The sequence below is a fragment of the Myotis daubentonii genome, chromosome 16, assembly GCF_963259705.1.
Source record: "Myotis daubentonii chromosome 16, mMyoDau2.1, whole genome shotgun sequence".
NCBI classification, from domain to species: Eukaryota; Metazoa; Chordata; class Mammalia; order Chiroptera; family Vespertilionidae; genus Myotis; species Myotis daubentonii.
In genome coordinates, this window is record NC_081855.1 from 24833257 (window position 1) to 24849265 (window position 16009).

A 16009-nucleotide genomic window follows, 5' to 3' on the forward strand; every position below is an offset into this window, starting at 1 on the left:
GTCAAGTCTGAGCTCTGGTGGCACCCCGTCCTTCTCCTTCATAGCATTCATCGAGATTGCAATTAAGGAGTTGTCTCCTTTCTCCAGGGCTGGAGCACGTCATGAGAACAGGGGCTCATTTTTGAAGAAGATGGTTCTCTAGTCAGGAATTGGTTTCCCATCCTCTGTCTAGTTTTCCTTGTGTAGCTCAGGTTGGGTTCCTCGGACCCTCCCCGCTGGCCTGGGTGACCTGTCTGCAGTACATGACCATGCCCTGCTTCAATAGAGGCCAGAAGGAAACTGCTCACCCCCCCCCCCCCCCGAGAAGCCTGGGGGACCACAGTGGGCTGTGACTTGTCTGCAGACATTACCATGACTCTGTTTCTTGTGTCCCTGGCACTCGGCAGCTCCCACAGGCATGGAGGAGAGATGGGCTCAGGCGTCTAGGAGCAGGAGCCTGGGGAAGGGGCTCTGGGAGGGGGGTTCCTGGGGATGGCCTGTCTCCTGCCCCTGCACTGGAGCCCCCGGAGAGGGCACAGCTTGGGTCAGAAGCACATGCAGGGTCACACCGTGTCCAGCCCTGGGAATATGGATTACAGAGGGGTGAAGGTTAAGTAAGTTGCCTTAGGTTTGTTGCCTAAGATCCCCCAGGGGGCCCTGGAGGAATGTGCCTGTCTTGCTGGCTGCAGGTCTCGGGAGGGGGCGGAATGTGGCCCTCAGGGCTCATGGCTTCCTCCTCCCTTCTGCTGCTTTCCCTGGCCGCCTTCCTGCTGGAATGCCACAGGCTGGGAATTTTCACGGCCAGGATTTTTCCCAGTCAGAGCAACAGATTGCAGCTGGAGCCCGGGGACAGCTCCTGGCTGGGCAGAGGCTCCTGGAGAGGGCCATGGTGGATGCCAGGGCCGCCCTAGCTCCTTTGCTCCTAAGGCCTCGGCTCAGTCCCCTCCCTCTTTGGAGATGCAAACATCTGTCTACCCAGTGGGCCGGGTCTGGGGGAACCTGGGCTTCTGGAGCTGTAGGGCTCCCGGAGAGGTCATGGGAGGCCTTGGGGACCAGAGACTCCACCTCAGTGAGGAGAGATCATGGCCATGGCCTCACTTCCTCCAGCCACGCCTGAGTCATGAAGGGAGCGGCCTCAGTTTCCGCCCTCAGGTGGGGCTGTGCCTGCCAGGCCCAGGCTCTCTGGCCCATGGAGGCACCCAGCCTTGGTAGGAGGTGGCGCTGCTGAATGTGTCACCTGTATGTGTCCTCCACTCGGTGAGCCTGGTTTCCTTTCCTAGTGACCTTTCTCCTGTGCCCTTTGTCCCCTGAGCTCAGTTTTGCTGGCTCCTCCCTCCCATTCCCATTTTTGCAGGGAGCTGACTCACTTCCTCTCTCCCTCCCCAACTTCTCTCACTGCCAGGCCCTGTGGTGGGCAGGGTACCCACAGGGAGGCAGCTTCCTCACTTCCCAAGCTCTTTTCTCTCTCTGGCAGCAGAACAGGCTGCTCCTGGCTCCGGGTAAAAGAGGGCTGGGGGTGGGTTGGAGCAGGAAGGGGCATGACTCGACTCTAGGGAAGGCCAAGTGTGAATGGCCCCGGGGTCTTAGCACAATCAAGGCAGGTGTCAGGAAGCCTCGAAGAGCACCTGCTCCATGTCACACACACTGGGCTTGATTCTGTGGAGGAGAAAGGCTGAGGATGCCTCCTGGTGATCAGGGGGCCTCTGCCTCCTCTAGAGCAGAAGACATCTGCAGCAAGAGAGAGCTCAGCCCAGAGTGGCATGGGCTGGAGGCCAAGCAGTGACAGCCCCGTCAGGCACATGAGACAGGCACGACTCTGTGATACCCAGCTCCATGTCCAGCCCCATCACAACAAGGGGAAAATGTCTGGAGATGCCAGGGGAGCTTTCCAGGGATGTATCGAGGGGAAGGGCCTGATACTATCTCTTGTGTTGGTTCTTCTTGCTGGGGCCTGCAGCCTGCCCCTCCCCTCCCCTCCCCTGCCTCCCTCATCTGCGGTCTGGTTTGATGGTTGAACTGATTGCAGAAGCACAGCTTCAGACAGTGAAAGATTTCCTCCCAAGTGGGCTGGTATCTCCTACCTCGCTCTCCCCGGAGCTGTCCAGGCTGTAGGAGCCTGAGTGTCTGGCACCTCAGGCACAGAACACCCAGCCCATGCTGGGCCTGGCACAGCCTTGCACCCTTTGCTGCCGGTAGCCTAGGTTACCTAAAGGACACACGGGCGCAGGATACGGTCCCCACTCACTTGGCCATGCACCAATATCAGCGGAGACATGGAGATGGGCCCACCGCCTGAGAAGCCTGGGGGACCGCTGTGGGCTGTCTTCCTGCAATCCAGTGACCAGCAAACACCCTGATTCCCCTGAGCGCTTGGCCTTGCCTGGCAGAGCCCCCTTGGCATGATTCTGGTGTCAGGATGTCTGGACAATGACAGGAGTCTCTTGTTCAGGTGAGGCTGAGGGTGGCAGGCAGGACCGAGGCCTGTGCTTGGGGAAGGTGAGGGTGTCAGCCTGACCACCCTGCCCTTCCTGGTGGGATGTGAACTATCCCCACAGGCACATAGATGCATGCAGCCTGCACGCTTCCCCCAGGGCCCTGAGCTTGGGTAGCAGAACCAGGCCCTGTGAAGGGACACCCAGCTTGGAAACGGACACACAAAACACACACACACACACACACACACACACACACACACACACACACTACAGACTTTAGTCTGGGTTATCCTTTTGTCCCAGACTCTTCCAAAACATGTCTGCAATCAGCTTCCAGTCCAGCCAGCCCTCACCTTCTCTGTCCGGAGGAAAGCTGGCCTCAAACTGGAGGGCCTGGGCTCTGGGTGGGGGGAGGCAGACTCTCCTAGCTTTTCTCCGGGCCCTGGATTCTCTGCCTGGCCCCTGCGTCTTTCTTTGCGGTCTCTCTTCTGTGCCTCTGAAAGAGGGGATCCTGTGTAGAAAGCCCCCCATCTCCTTCCCCACCCATTCTCTTCAAAGTCCAACAAAAATGGCAGCTCTTGTTGCTGTAGAGACAGACGCTCGGCAAATATGAAGTTGGATAGAAGAGCTGGTTTGGGCTGTAGGATTGCCTTCAGTTCATTTTGGGCAGGAAAGAGGAGGAAGACAACACAGGGCCCACAGATTGGGAGCCGCATAGGACTGTGTATGTTTTATTAATAATTGGTACATATGGACTCTGGGGCTAGACCGCCTGCGTTCAAATCCTGTCTCTCCTGCTCACTAGCAGGTGACCTTGGGCAAATTATTAAATTTCTCTGTGCCTCATATTCCTCATCTGTAAAATAATAATAAATAATAATAATAATAATGGTACTTTCCTTGTAAGATTGTTTGAGGATTAAATGAATCAATACATAAAAATCACTTAGAATAGCATGATCGTTATCATCACTAACCTGTCCCTGAGTGTTGGGAAGCGCTTGGTGTTTGGAAGTTTGATGAGTCCTTTGCCCACAGGCCTGTTAATGGCTCACTCTGCTGGGGGTGCGGGCTTTACTCTCGTCCTTAAGATGGTGCTTTTGATCAGGTGGGCATAGGGAAGTTAGGCTCGGACGGGTCCCCAAGGGCCACAGCGTAGCCTCAGAGTGGGATTGCTTTGCCCTGAGCTTCTGGTCTGTAACTTGATGCCAGTCTTCAGAACTGTGCTACTTTCCTGCGACTTCCTCCAGTCAGATTCTTGGCCCATGCCAAAACCTTTGGAATGCCAGCCTTCTCTCTGCCTATTTGTGTTCCAGTTGAACAAACTTGACTTTTTTGTGGTCTCTCTTCACACCTGTCTTGCCTCTGACAGCCCTTCTGGATTAAGGCTAAGCAGGTACAGAGGACAGAGCTGAGGCACCGAACAGAGGCGGCCTCAGCCTGCCAGGTCCTGGGTCTGATTTCCGCTGCTCCTGTCACACACAGAGCTTGCCCAGACGCTCCCGCTGGATTTTCTAACAACGGTAGCAAAACCTTCCAAATAAAGTGCCTGTGATAGAATGTCACAGATCTGCACCCTTTTCCCTCATCCCCCTCCCCTTCCCCCCTTCCCCTCCCCCCCTCCTTGGATACAGGGCTGGGAGAGCTTGTCTCTCTATCATGGCGAGCATGCCCCAATGTCCGTTCTCCATCATGTCCTCCTTCCCTTCTTCCTCACTTGGTTCATCCAACTGGCGACACAGGAAGGCGTCCCTCTATGGCCCTCACTGCCCCGTGGCCAAACTCCTGGCATGCTGCTCCGGGTGAGGCTTCATTGGCCTTATTTGCCCTTGAAATTTCAGGGTTCTGCTGCGACCTCCCTCTCCTGGAGCATTAATATCAGCCGAGTCCAGCAGCGGGTGGTGTGGGGAAGCCCTCAGGCCACTACATTCCAGATGTCTTACCCGTGCATGGTCCAGAGACTCCAGAAACAAGCCATGATTGTGTGGCACTGAGAGGCTTTCTTCCAAGCCTGGGCTGCCTTGGGGTGGGGGCTGGCTTCTGTTCAGCCTTGATTTTCAGCCCCTCGGCGTGGGGCTTCTGCTCCCAGGCTGGTGTTCACAGTGGCTACAGTCCCCTCCCCCACTTCTTTCTGAGGCCTAGGGGTGAAGGCCAGGTGCACGGGGACATGAGCAGGGCAAGCTGAAAGGGGATCTTCTAGGCCAGATGGACTTCTGCAAAGATGGAAATGTCCCATCGCCTGTGATTTCCAACTTGGTAGCCATTAGTCACATGTGACTATCAAGCCTTTGAAATGTGGCCAGTGGGACTGAGGAACTGAATTTTAAATGTTATCTGATTTTCATGTAATCAGGAAGATTAACATTGTTTCTATTTAACTTCAATGTATGTTTTTATTTTTTAAATATATTTTTATTGATTTCAGAGAGGAAGGGAAAGGGGGAGAGAGATAGAAACATCAATGATGAGAGAGAATCATTGATCGGCTGCCTCCTGCACGCCCCCTACTGGGGACGGAGCCCACAACCTGGGCATGTGCCCTTGACCAGAATCAAACCCGGGACCCTTCAGTCCGCTGCAGGCCAATGCTCTATCCACTGAGCCAAACCAGCTAGGGCTTAACTTCAATTTAAGTAACCACACATGGCTCGTGGCTACCACGCTCACGAGCACAGCTCTAGGCAGCTCTCCGAAAAGAGATGGCGAGCTGCTCTTGAAGGCCTGTCTCCTCTTGCAGCCACCTGGCGAGGCTGGGGAGGGTGGCCTGCTCCCTTCCTTTCATGGAGGAAGTCTGTCCTCTCTGGCAGTTTCTTCACTTCACCAGCTCTGGAATCCTGATGCCCCAGAGCCAGCAGGGCCCTGGCCAAGAGCCACCGCAACTGGGGCAGTGCTCCCCCGCTCGCCAGGCATGTTTTCTGCCCAGCTTTGTGGCACAGGTGCTCACACGCCCCAGGGATTTGGCCGGGGCTGTTAATGTGTGTGTGTGTGGGGGGGGGTTGGTAGGAAAAGTCGGAGCTTTTGCTTCTTCCTTCCTGCTGCTATGGAGGTTGGGTTTGTGCTTTATTTTTACCTCAAAGAGTTCTCGAAACAGGCCCAAGAGGGGCCTCCAGAAGTGCACACACAGATCCTCCCACGTTCATTGAACGTCCAGTGTTTGGAGGAACCTGAGGCTGATCTAAAGCCTCTGACTTTGAGAATAAGCACCACAGGCCTCCAGTTCTCACCCTTTAGATGTTACGGCAGAAATCAGGTCGGCGGCGGGAAGCACAGACCATGCGCACTCAGAGGCTCAGAAAAGGACTGTTTATACCAACACTGCCGGCAGTATGGGGGAGCAGCAGGTCGTCCACAAAAACCTGCTCTGCCCCCCCCCCCCCCCCATAAACCAGCTGCTGATATAGGGTAGGACACAGATCACACAGGGAACTTGGATTATAGGCATGGGGAAGTAGGGACCACAGGCCTGGGGAAGTGGGAGGCTGGAGTGGGACTCCATTGGTGTGTTAATCTTTCCATGAGAATGGACCGCATTCCAAGGTTGACTCCCAAATCCCGAGGGCGTACAACTCCCAGCCAGGTCAGAACGTGCCCTCTTGAACCAGCACAAGGCAATCCTGGTTAACAGAGCATGATCAGTATTTCCCACAACCATAGCCGGTCCCCAATATTCCTTTCTTGCCCCTAACACAAGACGACCTTATCGATATTTTATTTAAATCGGTGTGGCTAACCCTTAAGCTGGGTTTCCTGTTTTCCTTCTGTGGAAATGGAGAAGAGTTGTCATTTATGTGGAAAAGAGAACAACACTTCATTATGTTCATTCTCTCATGTCTGCCAGAGAGGGTGGGGGTGGGACTATGCGCGTGGGGCATTTAGTAGACTCAGAACTGACCCAAAGAGGATTTTGGGAAACCATCCTCAGGGCCGGCCCTTGGCTTTGGGCCTTGTGGGAGCTTGAGGAAGCAGAGGCAGCTTGGAAATCCCCAGGGCGACGAGGAAATCCCCAGTAGCTGAAGAATCCTCAGGGAACTGAAGGCTACTGAGCTGCCAGTCAGGTGATTCCTGAAGGCAGCCAGGACCTGACTCTGAAGGGACAGACGCCTGGTCTTAGGAGAGCATACAAGCCCAGACATCCCTGCGTGGGCTCTGTGCCCATGAGATGGTGTGGTGTCACCAGGCTCTGAGCAGACCTTTGGGTGTGCCAGGGCTGGGCTGGGGAGTGTGGAGCCCTAAGCCTCAGGGATCACCTCTGGGGCAGTGATCTGGGCCTGGCCACCCCAGTCCACTGACCTTCCTGCTTGTCCCAGACCTCTGCCCACCACACAGGTTCAAAGCGTCGCTGGAGTCTTCGGTTTATCCACTCATTCATTCATTCATTCTATTTCATCCCTAAGCATTTATTGAGTGCCTGCTATAGGAAGGGCTTTGGGGATGAAGCAGTGATGAAAGCAGAGTCAGCGCTGAGCTCATCTTTGCCTCTTCTGGCCCTGCCCTCCAGGGTAAAGCCAGAGGCCATGTTGCAGCTGGCCCCAGGCCCCTCAGCCTGGAGCTCTCCGTGGGACGCCTCTTGGAGGTGGGACCCGGGAGCCAGCCCCGCGGAGGTGAAATCCGGTGGCCTGGGCCTCGGTGCGGCCGGTGAGAAGGGGCGGCCCGCCCTCTGCTGGGCTCCAGCGGCGCTGCAGGGCGGGTGCAGCCTGGGGTTCCAGCGCATGTGCCGGCCTGGCCCCGCCCTCAGCTCCGCCCCTGCGCCAGCCGGCGGGCGGGGCCGGGGAGCCCCGGGCGCACCGTGAGCCTGGTGCCGGCTGGGCTCCCGCCAGCCTTGGCCTGTCTGCCCCAAAGTCCCAGTGCCTGGGCCCAGCGCTGGGCGTGCGTCTTTCGCCCAGACAGGTTCCCCCTCCTTTCCCTCCCTGTGGCCGTCCCTAGGCCTCTTCAAGGGGGTCACCCGTCCTCTTCCACTTTGGTACCCACTGGTCATCTGGCCATCAGTGCCCAGTGAAACTTCAAACAAACAAACACACACAGTGATGCCTCAGAGGGTACCAGGCACTTCTGCTAAAACTGGCACTCCATAAAAAAGAAGATATATATTACACACCAACCAACCAACAAATAAGGAATGAAGGGTAACCCTTCTCTGGAGAGGGAAGGCACTGGTGCTGAGGTTCGAGAGCAGGCAGCTGTCACCCGGCTGGTGGGGAGCCCTCCTCAGCCCCGAGAGCTGAGTGCTTGAAACGGGACGCCCCAACTTCCCCAAGTAAAGAGTTCTCTTAGTGGCATTTTATACATTGCAAATTAGTAATGACACAAGCACCACACAATAGTGTACATGTATGGAAACGGTGTTTATAGTCTTTTTTTTTTTTTTTTAGAGGAGTTTTGACTTAAAGGGGAACCAGTGAGACAAATGGGGTCGGAGGAGTATCCTTTTGTTAAGATGTTAGTGAGAAACTCAGGCTCAATGTTTTCCAGACGCTCTCCCTCTCCATCAGCCTCAGGAGCTCACAGCCTCGTGGTGAGGGGGCTGAAAGGAAGCAGGCGTTGTGCTTCCCCACAGTGTTCACCCGGGGGTACTACAGGGCACTGCTAGTTGAGTCAGTGAGACTTCTTTTACTTCTCAGAACCTCCTGTCTAGCCTATGCCCCCACCTCTGCTCAGCCACCAGCCTGGCCCAGTGCCTGAAACATCCAAGGACCTTTTACCCACCCCGCCCCCCCGCGCCGCCCCCTCCCCCCAACATGGGACGGCAGAGGAGTTGAAGTTGTTAATCTTCTGGATATCCCTTTGTTCCCCGTTCTGTGCTATCTGGCTTATTGTACCTGTACCTTTCAGATCGGTTAGTTAACTCCAATGGGTATTTATTGAACACCAGCCTTGTGCCTAGTGCTGGGGAGTGGGGTGAGACCTAACAGAGGTAGGAAGTGGTCCCTGCTGTCCAGGGAGGGAAGGCTTAAACATACGACACAAAGCGCTTCCTATCCGAGCGTTAGTTTGTGCTGTTTAGTCATGGCATCTACACCTTAAACTCCAATACATTCAAGTATCTGTTTGTATAATAAACTATATTACTGTAGTCTAACATTATAAACATTGTATTTTGGGTGTGTTTATTATAAGCTGTCCTTGACTGCATACATTATGCCTTTATGCAGAATATATAGAATAGTATCTACAAAACCATGTGTTTTTGAGCAGGTAAGGGATTTTTAAGGGTAATTTTGACTATGTTCTATTTTTGCCTAGCATGCTGACTTTAGAATCTAACCCCATGTATTATGTGACTCGACTGTATCTAATAGAGCACCTTATTGATTTGAGTAAATCTAGAACCACCAGGTGTACGGTGATATTTAGGTGTAGACACTGAGTGCTGTGGTTTTTAATTAGACTTTACCTACAATTCGCCTGGTGCTTACATGTATTTTCTTTTAAAATTCTCACAGCCCCACCCCTCAAAAAGAGGAAACTCTAAGAGGCCAAGCTGGGACTCAGACCCAGGTGTGTCTGACTGTGAGTCCCTGCTTTTGCACTGCATTACCATGCAGGCCCTGGGGTTCAGGGAAGGCTTCAGAAAGGCGGGGAGACTCGAGATGGACTTTGAGAGATGGGGAGGGTTGAGAAGGTAGGGGGGCTGGAGGAGAGGCACTTACAAGTCTAAGCTCCGGTGGTGAGGAGGGCGGGGGACTGTGGGAACATCAGCCTGAGAGAGTGAGAGCCAGGTGGGCTGGGGAGAAGGAGATGGAGAAGCGACGGTGAAGTGCCAGGAGGGGCCAGGTTGGGACTGTCCTTGGAGGCAAGCCGAGGGGCCTGAGCGTGTCTGGCCGGCTGTGGGAGTGACTCCAAGAACCATAGGTTGAGTTTATTAAAGGCACGGACCTGAGATAGCACCGACCTTTGAGCAGCAGAGGGACTGGTTGTGTGAAACTGAGCGGGTTGTTAGGGCCCGAGGTGTCCCTTCTGAATGAAGAGGCCTGATCTTTTCACTCAGGAAGGTGACCCTGATTTGAGATGCTCTCCATCAGTAGCACCCATCATCTCAGAGGCAGAATGGACAGGATCTAGTCATCTGAACAGAAAAGAGGAGTGGATGGGCACATGGGTAATAGTAATTCAGAACAAGACTCTGCGGATACAGGGACACCTCCGGGACCCAGAAGTCATCTTCTAGAAGACGGCTGAATGGCGGGAAACCTTGAGCTGCCAATATAGCGGACACCACGTCCGCGTGTGAAAGCCCAGGTCCTTCACTCACAGGAGGGCCTGCCGTCTTGCTGACATCCCCCTTGTTCTGCTCTGGACTCTGTTCTCCCAGGCGTGGTTATCTGGTTTTCTAACCTTTGGCAGAAACAGCGTATATAAGGAAGTGAGACTGCTGGAGACAGGCATGCTGACAGGCAGAGTGAGGGGTAGGGGACAAAAGAATGAAAAAGCAGATATCCAGACACAAGGGGTGCCTGGCCTGCCTAACATGGGCATATAGCGAGGGTGCTTGCTGACTGTGGTGTCTGGATAGGGCTGGCGTCCTTGGAGAGTGGCTGGCGGGTGGCAGGGGCAGAAGCCAGGCTGTGAAGTCAGGCGTCACCACAGTGGGGACGACATGCCCTTCAGTACAGGATGGAGTGGAAATGATTGGGTTCAAGAGGGGAAGCTCAGAGTTTTTGAGACATTTGAGATGAGTTCAGAGTGTTTTACTTAAGACAGAGAGTCTATAAAACGTTTATTATTTTTATGATTGTAAATAGGAATAGAATTTAGAATCTAGGAAACTACTCAAGATAGAAAATGTTTTGTTCCTTAAAGGGGGTAGGCTCCAGTGACCTAGAAATTTTGCTTATGATGTGCCTTCCCCCCCTTAATGATCACAGATAGATAATAGTAGTTAAAGCGTATTGAAAGCGATTGTGCTGGATACTGTTCTTAGAGCTTTGCAAGTACTAATTCATTTCCCCCCCACAGTAACCCTGTGTGGTAGATGCCATTATGCTTCCTGTTTTACAGGTGAAGAAATGGTAGCGCAAGGCTACGTTGTATAGTTTACTCTATGGGAGATCAGAGAATGAACCAGGCAGTTGGCCTCTGGAAGTCTCACTAACAACCATGAATAATCCCTTTAACACAGTGGTTCTCAGAATCACCCAGAGGCCTGGTTAAAACACAGATACTGGCCCTGGCCAGTGTGCTCAGTTGGTTGGGCGATGTCCTATGCACCAAAAGGTTGCTGGTTCGACTCCTGGTCAGAGCACATGCCCGGGTTGCAGGCTCAACCCCTGGAAGGGGGTGTGCAGGACTCTCTGTCTCTCTCTCTCTTTCCCCCTTCCTTTCTCTCTCTCTAAAAATCAATAAAAAATAAAATAAAATAAACACAGATACTGGTCCCCATGACCAGAGTTTCTGACTCTATGGGTCTGGGAGGGGCCCTAGAATTTGCATGTCTAGTAAGTTCCTAGGTGACGCTGATGCTACAGATCTGGGAACCACACTTTGAGAACGAAAGCTCTTTCTTCACTCACTGGGATTTCACCAGTCATGCTAACCGTGTAAGAGTCATGCACTATAATCCTCATTTTACAGACGAGGGAAATTTATGTCACCTGCCCACAGTCACAGTGGACTTTACAGCTAAGTCATTCATTCATTCGCTGACTCACTCATTGACTGAACAAATGGGCAGCTCGGCACTAGGCCTTATGTTGACTTCCGAGTTGAGCAGTTCTCAGCCTTGGCTGCATGTAAGAATCACCTGGGGGAGCTTTAAAAAAATCCCAGTGCCCACGCCTCCCTCCCAGACTGATTAAATCAGAAACAGGGAGCGTGTGTGTGTGTGTGTGTGTGTGTGTGTGTGTGTGTGCGCGCGCGCGCGCGCGCGGTGGTGGGAGGGTCCAGGCATCAGTATTTTTAAAGTCCCACAGGGGATTTCAGTGTGCAGCTGAGGTTGGCCCCATTGTGTCAAGCAAGCCGTGAGGATGGGAAGACCGAGATACAGCACGTGCCCCAGGAGGGGCAGACAGACGGTCTCCCGGGATGACACACCGCTCCTAGAAAGCGGAGCCAGGAGCCCAGTGTCCTGCCGGCTCTGTGTAGCTGTGCTTGCAGTGAGTGGTAGGCAGGAGGCAGGGCTGGGCTTTGGGCCGCTCGGGCAGTTTACAGCCTTTTCCCAAGGACAGTGATACTGTTTGCCCGCTGGCCTCACGGGACTGGCTGGGTGTCAGGCCTGGGGTCTCTAGCACTCTGGTTGCACACTGGTAAGTAGACAGCTCTGCTCTGGGGCTTCCAAGCACCACCCCCACCCCCACCTTTTTTCATTTTTTTCCTTCAGAGGAAGGAGGCGATGACTGTTTGCTTTTTTCTGCAGAGCCGAGAGCTTCTGAGACAGCTTCAAAAGACCTGTCTTTTGACTCCTTCCCCCCTGCTCCCAGCTCCCATGTCGGCCTCTCTGGTGTATGTGGCCCAGGTCTGGCACCGTGTGATGCTAACTGGAGAGCCGGGCCACAGTTTCTCTTCATGAGGAGCCCCGGCTTTTCACCGGCAGCCCTTGCTCATTGGCCAGACACCCACAATTTCCTCTGTCTTCAAAGCCAAGGCCCACCCACCCCACCCCACCCGCCCCGCCCTCCTCTGTGCCTGCGCAGTCGCTGGCTGTGTGGGGAGAAAGATGTGTACACAGAGTGCGGTAGATTCCACGCATGTCCCTGGTGCATTCATCACGGCGAGGCAGCAACAGGGGCCCTCAGACCGACAGTGCGGGTCTCAGCTCCCGCTGGACTGCACAGGGCTGCCCAGCTGCTGCCTGGGCACAGGGTGCAGTGGCCCTCTGGGTTGTATCAGGAGCGACGATAGAGGTCGTCTTGGCCTCTGCCGCAGTAATTAGAAGGCTGGGGTGAGCCTGTGATTTGTGTGTTCTTGAGAACACTGCTGTGATTGAGTGTTCGTGTGTGCTCGTGTGTGTGTGTGTGTGTGTGTGTGTGTGTGTGTGTACATGAAGGCACATGTGCTTGTCCTGATCCTGGCCTGTGGGGCCGGGGGCTGCAGGTCTCAAATTCCACTGCTATTTTTAGGGACCATATCAGCCCAGCTGTCTGGAGGCTCTGGTGTGTGTTGGTAGGAAAGTCCCACTCTCCCTGCCCATGGCCCCTAACCCCCCGACACGGCCTGTCCCCCACCCAGTGCCTTTTCTCCGAGGGCCTCCACCGTCCCTTCCACACACGCTGTTATCACCCTCCTCCTCCAGGCGGACACCTGGTGCCCACAGTCTTCCAGGCCGCTCACTCTCTCCCGCTGGCTCTGGCCAGGGCTGGGCAGCTCCGGACGGGAGGGGCCTGGGGAGAGGGCGGGGAGCAGGGGCGGGGCTGCGGCCAGTGCTATTTTGAGCTGCTAACGGAGCAGCATCTGAGAAGAGACTCCTTGCTCTGGGCCATGCGGGTGAGTGTCCCTCTGACCCCCACCCCGGAAATGTCCCACGCTCCTCATGCCATTTCCTCATTTAGGAAAGGAGGGCCCGCTTGTGATTTCCCCAGATGCGGCTGAAGGAGATGAGGAGGGAGGGAGAGGCAGGGAATTCCTCAGCCCGGGCAGCCTCACGACTCCTCCGAGGCGAGGGGCCAGGCTGCGTCCAACCCTCCGTGTCCTGGGACTGTGCCAGCCTCCCCACAGGCTGACACGCCCTCCCACAAACCATCAGTGCTCGAGGCCTTCCTTCCTCGGAGCACTGTTTTCCTCCAGAGCCCGGAGCCCCAGGCCCCCCAGGTCTTAGAAGTCTTGTTCCCTGCTCTGTGTTGCCAGGACAGCCTCTACCCCCTGTCCCTCCTGGTAGACAAGAGAGAGGGGCTGGAGAGGGGTGGTCCTTAGAGTAGTCCGCGGCCTTTCCTTCCGCTGTCCCCAAGAGTGGACTCGGCACCGCCTCCTCCGTTTCTGTGGGTCGGACACTGTGAAGGGGCACAGATGGCACCCCGGGGATGCCCTGGTGGTATCTTGGTCTCTTTTTTAGAGGAGGAGTCAGTTCCTTTAAAAAGCAAGTGAGGAGAGACATAACTGCCTGCGTTCCCCCCATGCCACCCCTCCCAGCCACCAAGGGTGAGGTTTTCAGTGGTGTCAGCAGTTGGCAGAGTGTGGGCTGGCCTGGTGTGGAGGTGCAGCAGGAGCCTGAGATGTGCCCCTGGGCATTTGTATCTCTCTGTGCCCAATGACTGCCCTGCCCCAGCCATAAATCTGGCACCAGGGTGGAGGTATGTGGGCTGGTGGGGGTGGGGCCTGAGGTGGGTGTTTCCTGGTCCCGCTGACTCCCCACCCCATCCCACCCGGGGCCACCAGCACCAGGTTGAGGCTTTGGGGCCGGGCAGATGGCAGAGTGCCCTGCACAGGGGCAGTGAGTGTCCCCAGGGAAGGAGCCTCCAGCAGGGCCGGCCGTTAGGGGAGGAAACCCAGGCCCTCTCCAGCTGTGGTGGCAGCAGGAAGCCATTCCAGGGCACCTGCTTCCTCCTGCCTGCGGGGCAGTAGCTGCAAACGCTGGGCTGCTTTCTGTTCCGCCCCAGGTCGGGGAGGGCACTGCATGTCCCTGCCCAGCTCGTCTTCCTCTTCCTCTGCCTCAGGCCACTCCCTGCAGAGCCCCTGCTCCCCTCAAGCAGCTCTGTGTGCAGTTTACTGGGGTCACGGGTGGAGGAGCCGGTTGTCTATGGAAACCCTGCTTTCACCCCAGCTGTGTTCTGGCAGGTGATGCCGTGAAGGACAACAGTGCAGGCGAACTGGGAGGTGGAGGCAGGGCTTGCTCCGTCCCTTACGGGGGGCCTGGGAAGCTCTGGCTGGGGGACACACCTGAGTTCTAATGTGGCACTTGCTGCTGCGAGGCTTGGGCCAGTCATTTCTGGGCCTTCCTTTGCTCGTTTGTAAAGGAGGAATCATACCCGTGTCGACTTCAGAGGGACGCCGTGGGGATTACGTGAGATGATGCAAGTGAAGGGGTCAGCACAGTGCCTGGCACTTAGTGCCTGCTCAATACTGTTACTTCCTTCCTCCCACCCCACCCCAACCTTTACGTAAGCTGGTGGTGCTGGGTGGGGCCTGTCAGGGAGAGGGTGGCCTGGGACCTACCTTCTGCACCTCAGAGTGGGAAAGGAGAGAGGAGGGTGCTGTGTATGAATGTTGGCAGAGAGGGGAGGTGCCAAGTTCTCTTCTTCTGGGTTCTCTCTCTCTCTCTCTCTCTCTCTCTCTCTCTCTCTCTCTCTTTCTCGGCACCTGCTGCTCTTGGGAGCTGCTAGAGTGTAGGCATCCTGCATGGGCACTTAGGCCTCGATGCATTTGTCCACGTGGGGCATTCCATGCCTAAGGGGTATCTGGTGGGTACAGTGACCCTCCTGGGAGTATTTGTGCCTCCAGTCCCTCCTGTGAAGGGCTCAGAGGATAGTACGTAAGTTAAGGGCAGACGGTCCTCGCTGGCCATGCAGAGGGTGAAGCCCAGCCTGGCCCAGCCCCCTGAGTGTTGGGAGCCTCTGGGGCTGCGCGGAGGTGGGTCCCTCAGCACCTTGTTTGGGTTTCCTCCTCTTTGAGAGCAAATGCTTCTAGCTATTATATAGCCTCAGCATTTTCTTTTTTATTGACTAGTCATCTTTACAGTAGAAATAAACAGTAAGTAATCAATACATAAAATAGCATCTCTATTGTATCTAATTCACACAGTTTACAAGATTATCATGGTCACTGTTCTATTTAGTTTCTAGTTTTTTCTGATTGATGTTATTTTAGGTGAAGTTTTCCATGTGGTTACATTGTCCACATATTTGTTAGTGCATTGTACCAAAGTACCATAGTTAAGTCACCCTAATTCTCGGCATTCGGTTGCTTCCAATTGGGGGCTATTATATAGAGTGTATCTTTTAAAGTCTTCGCATGGATTTGTAGATTTTTTTCTTTCTCATCCTTTCTTTTTTAAAATTAAAAAAAAATATTGATTTGAGAGAAAGGAAGGGAGAGAGAAACATGGATTTGTTGTTCCACTTATTTTTTTTTTTTTTAAATATATTTTATTGATTTTTTACAGAGAGGAAGGGAGAGAGAGATAGAGAGTTAGAAACATCGATGAGAGAGAAACATCGATCAGCTGCCTCCTGCACATCTCCCACTGGGGATGTGCCCGCAACCCAGGTACATGCCCTTGACCGGAATCGAACCTGGGACCTTTCAGTCCACAGGCCGACGCTCTATCCACTGAGCCAAACCGGTTTCGGCTGTTCCACTTATTTATGCATTCGTTGGTTGCTCCTTGTGTGTGCCCTGACCAGAGATCAAACCCACAACCTTGGTGTATCAGGACTACACTCTAACCAACTGAGCTACCCAGCCAGGGCCTCTCTTCCTTTCCTTAAGCCAGTGGTTCTCAACCTTCCTAATGCCACGACCCTTTAATACAGTTCCTCATGTTGTGGTGACCCCCAACCATAAAATTACTTTCGTTGCTACTTCATAACTGTAATTTTGCTACTGTTATGAATCATAATGTAAATATCTGATATGCAGGATGTATCTTCATTGTTACAAATTGAACATAATTAAAGCATAGTGATTAATCACAAAAACAATATGTAATTATATATGTGTTTTCCGATGGT

The 16009-nt window shown here is 54.1% G+C and overlaps 1 protein-coding gene across 15 annotated transcripts in view; it reads left to right on the top strand.

The window, feature by feature from the left end:
* The window catches only part of MYO18A (myosin XVIIIA), a 96853-nt gene that overhangs the window by 19804 nt on the left and 61040 nt on the right, over positions 1 to 16009 (top strand). The window lies entirely within an intron of this gene.